Source organism: Diadema antillarum, unplaced genomic scaffold (assembly GCF_040938485.1).
Source record: "Diadema antillarum isolate AM-2024a unplaced genomic scaffold, OU_Dant_1.0 seq00001432_RagTag, whole genome shotgun sequence".
In the NCBI taxonomy this organism is placed as follows: Eukaryota; Metazoa; Echinodermata; class Echinoidea; order Diadematoida; family Diadematidae; genus Diadema; species Diadema antillarum.
Genome location: NW_027272183.1, coordinates 302,218 through 306,897, shown reverse-complemented (window position 1 = coordinate 306,897; position 4,680 = coordinate 302,218).

Genomic DNA, 4,680 nt, shown 5'->3' with positions numbered 1-4,680 from the left:
CTGAATTGTGAGAGTTACTGTAACTCTTTTCTATGTCAAGATAAAGCTTAGAGTTTCACACTTTGTACTCATTATTATACCCCCGCCAAACGAAGTTTGAAGGGGGTATATAGGAATCAGCGGACGGTCGGTCGGGCGGTCGGTCGGGCGGTCGGGCGGTCGGGCGGTCGGTCGGGCGGTTGGTCCGTTGCAAATCTTGCGTCGCGAACTACTTCCTCAGTTTTCAACCGATTCCCATAAAACTTGGCACAGATGTGTGCCTTGGGTTGTAGATGTGCAAGACGTATTTTTTGACAGTACCCAAAAGTACGTTGCCATGGTAACGGCATATTATGGGCAAAAATGGGTACAAATCTTGCGTCGCGAACTCCTCCCACAGTTTTTGATCAATTTTTATGAAATTAGGTACAGATGTTCATCTGAATATGTTAATGTGCAAGACACATATTTCCGCAGTGGCAAAAAGTGCGTTGCCATGATAACGGCATGTTATTGGTAAAATATAGGGCAAAATGCTTCATGGCAAAACTGCTTCATCAGTGTTCTTCCAATTCTCATGGAATTCATATTGAATGTTTGTCTTAGGATATAGGTCAGCATGACACATTTCTTGACAGTGACAAAAAGTATGTTGCCATGGTAACAGCTCACATATTATGAGCCAAAATGATGGAAAATTTTGTGTTGCAAACTACTTCCTCAGTTTTTGCCCAATTTCCATGAAATTTGGTACAGATGTGTGCCTTTGGTTGTAGATGTGCAGGACGCATTTTTCGACAGTACCCGAAAGTACGTTGCCATGGTAACCGCATATTAATGGCAGAAGATCAAGGAAAGATCTTGCGGATTTAACTACTTCCTCAGTTTTTTGACCAAAGCTTATGAAATGTTGTTTGGCGGGGGGTATAACCAGTCGCTGTAGCGACATTTCTAGTATTTGTGGAGTAATTAAGCTGTTGAAGACTAGTCCTGAGTATACTTGGGTAAGTGTCTATTGGAGAAGTGTTATAGCAAAATCGGCTCATCATCAGTGGGCTAAGGGCCACAGGGCATTAATACTGTATGAAGTCAAGAGCAAGGGCAACCTTTTTGTGCTCACATGACACTGTCATAGGGCAGTCTTATAAACTTTAATAGCATTATCTGGGTGAGATTTCATCTTGTGTTGACTTCTTTGCTTTTTATGCCCTCTAAACAGGACTTACGATAGAAATGAACTGGAAGAGCCATACAACTCTATGTGTTTATTTGCCTGCCTCAGTTTTCTCTTCCTTTTTATCCCCTTCTATCTTCCTATCTCTCTTTTTCTCTTTTATGATATCAGTTTTTTTTTTTCAAATGACAGCTTGTGTGATGTGCATTTGTACCAATCTGCTGCCCATTGTAAATGGTACAGCAATAGGTATGACTTTGCGACCTTGCCAAGATATATCCATCTGTCTATCTGTCCATCCGTCTGTCTTTATCTCTTTCCGTCTTGCTGTGCCTTCCTTCTTCATGTCAAATAATGTTCAGAAGTGCATTACTGCGAACATGCATGTCCCTTAATCCCATCCCTTGTTTCATCTAAATGGATCTCAAGTCACTTTCTCTCTTCTTGTACCTCTCTACTACCTCTGCAATATTCTGTCCCCTCCATCAGTGATGTTCTCATTTGGTGACTATGCTCCCACATGTGACCTCTGTAGTGATTGCAAAAGTGTCCCATTTTCTGGCACACTTCTCAAGTTCTGCCTCCTCCAATTTCTTTCTCTTATTAAAATCATTCCCCCTCCCACCCCTCCTCAGCATCTGTCTACCTCACTCATTCTTCTCCCCTAACTCTCTGCCTATCAAGTTTTCTCTCACTCAAGCCTTATCTCCCTCTCTATCTCTTTATCTATCCACCTATCTCTATCTTCATCTCTTTCTATCTCCATCTATCAAGTTTCTATCTTGCTCAAGCCTTATCTCTCTATCTCCTTTTCTATCTATTCATCTATCTCTATCTTTATCTCTCTATGTTTATATCTCTCCCTCTATCACGTTTCTCTCTCTCTCTCTCAAGCCTTATGTCCCTCTCTCTTTGTTCTCTTTCTCTATCTATCCATCTATCTTTCTATCAAGTTTGTCTCTCTCAAGTCTTATCTCCCTCTCTCCATCTTTCTCTCCATCCATCTCTATCTCACTCTCTCTCCTCTCTCTCTCAATCCATCTATCTTTATATCTTGCTATCTCTCTTTATCCATCCATCTATCTCTCTATCTCTCTCTTTCTGTTTTGTACTTCAAAATAATGTCTACTAATGCAATGTAAATAATGTAAATATCTCACAGTTTTAACATGTTTTTCTTCTTTTGCATGTCTGTTTTTCTGTCTCTTGTGTTCCTATTTCATCAAGCTCAATTCTCTCAGTGAATATGTAATCTCTTTTCATGTTTCTCCTTCATAGTGAATATTCTTCTCTTCCCTTCTCAATCTCGTAGTTTCTTTACATCTATCTTTGTACTTTTGTCATTAATCTATCTTTCCATCTATCAGTCCATATATTTATCTGGTGATCTATCTATCCATCCATATATACATCTGTCTATCTATCCATCTATCTTTCTGTCTACCCATCCATCTATCTATCCATCCATCCATCCATCCATCCATCTATTTATCTATCTCTCTACCTGTCTGTCTATCTGTCTATCTATTTATATCTATCTACCTATCTTTCTATCATGTTGTCTTTCTATTTATACTTGTGGGGTGTTGTTTTTCTCTGTCATGACCTGTTCCTGCCAGATCAAATTTTGGTCTCATTTGTCAAATGCGGATTCCAGCACCATAGTTTCCCTAATTCCTTTCCGGCCAGTGGGTCAGGATGGTCTCATGAAATTAGAGAAATGGCTGACGGCATGACAGATTGGTGGGATTGAAATCCACAGGTGGCTTGCTGCAAGCATCCACAAACATAATTCCCTCTCTGGGTATGATGTTTGATTTCATTTTTTCTCTCTCTCTTTTTTCTTTTCTTTTTGTGCAATCCAATCGTAAGTTGTCTTTTTTTTTTCTTAGTAGCTCCATCGTGAAAGTTTATGGCATATAAGGTTTAATGAATTGGGATGTTTTTGTTTACTCTGAAATAGAAGACTGTATTTGGCACAAGTTTATATTATTTTCTCTTTTACTTTTTCTTTCTGATAGGTGCAAAGGAAATGGCAAAAAAAAATCTAGTTTCATCCTAAATGCAGTGGCGGATCCAGAGGGGGGGGGGGGGGGGGGGGGGGCGCACCGGGCATGCGCACCCTCTTTATTTTTGGTCAAAATGAAAGAAATAAAAAGAAAAAAATGGGGATGCATGCACCCCCTCCCTTTAATTTTGCAAAGGCACCTCCCCTTTACGGAATTCCTGGATCTGCCCCTGTAAATGTGTGCATCAGTCATCCCATCTTTATAATTAAGCTAGAGATTCTGGTTAAAAAATGAAAATCATAACTGTGATTTGTATTTTTATTTGAGCTTCTTATCTTTTCCTTTGACACTACCCACGATTGTTTTTCTAATTTTCATTGGGGGGGGGGGGGGGACTGTCTCCCTAGTCCCACTCATTAAGATTGAGCATTGGTGATGACAGTGTGTTGCAGCCAAACCGCCATGGCGCATAGGCCCTTTTTCTGTGGTGAAAGAGGAGCTTGGTGTACGGAGCAGGTGCTAGCGTGGAGTCCCATTAGACTTTTCTCAACAGACCTTGTGACCTTTTCATCCAATCAGAGAAATTTGTTCGATGGGGAGGAAAGAGAGACGGACAGACAGACAGATAGACAGAGAGTCAGAAGATTGGAGCTTGTCAAAATAAGGCTCCAGACGTAATCACAGACAGACATGTTTGGGTCTATAACTGGTTTTTGATGTATGTTTGTATCACCCGTCAGTTTCTTAATTTTGCTCTCACTGAATAAACACAAAGTGTGTCTAATAAGACGGTGAAATCAGAGACTTATGATCGGCTTTGAACAAACAAAGAAGGCGTCTCCAAGCTGACATTTTATACTTGGATAAATATTTGCCCATATCACTGAATTTTGACATGACAGCCACAATTAAGAGCACAATTAAGAGCATTTGTAACAACTGCAGCACAATCACACATGGTTGTTGGTGTTAGAGTTTGAATGCTGTTGCTAACTTGTTCTATCAGTCCGAAACGTACACTCTGCTACTGTGTGTAAGTGTATGTATATGTGTGTGTTTGTATTGGCCTGTTTTTGCATGTAGGTGTAACGTGTTGTCAATATAAAAGGTATGCGAAGTCGGTCACAATGGTCTTGCAGAGAGTTTCTGGTAACAGACAAAATGGCCAGCACTGGAGGTAATAATTTGTATTCCCCTCCAGCAGGTCACTCGTGAACAGAGACTCCGGATGTGAGAATGTGGGTTGAGCGACGTGCTAACTTATAACGGTGCTGTGTGTGGACAGAGATGACATTTATGAGCATTCGGGTGTATGATTTCACACCAATGTGCTCATATGAATTCTCTATGAACACTTGATATGCCCATCATTTTCCCTCAATGGTCATATTGTCCTCTTTTATTGAATCATGTTTCCCATTTCTCTCTATCTATCCATCCATTTATGTTTCTATCTATCCATCTATCTATCTATCTATCTGTCTATCTAATTTTTTCTTTCTTTCTTTGTGCTTTGTC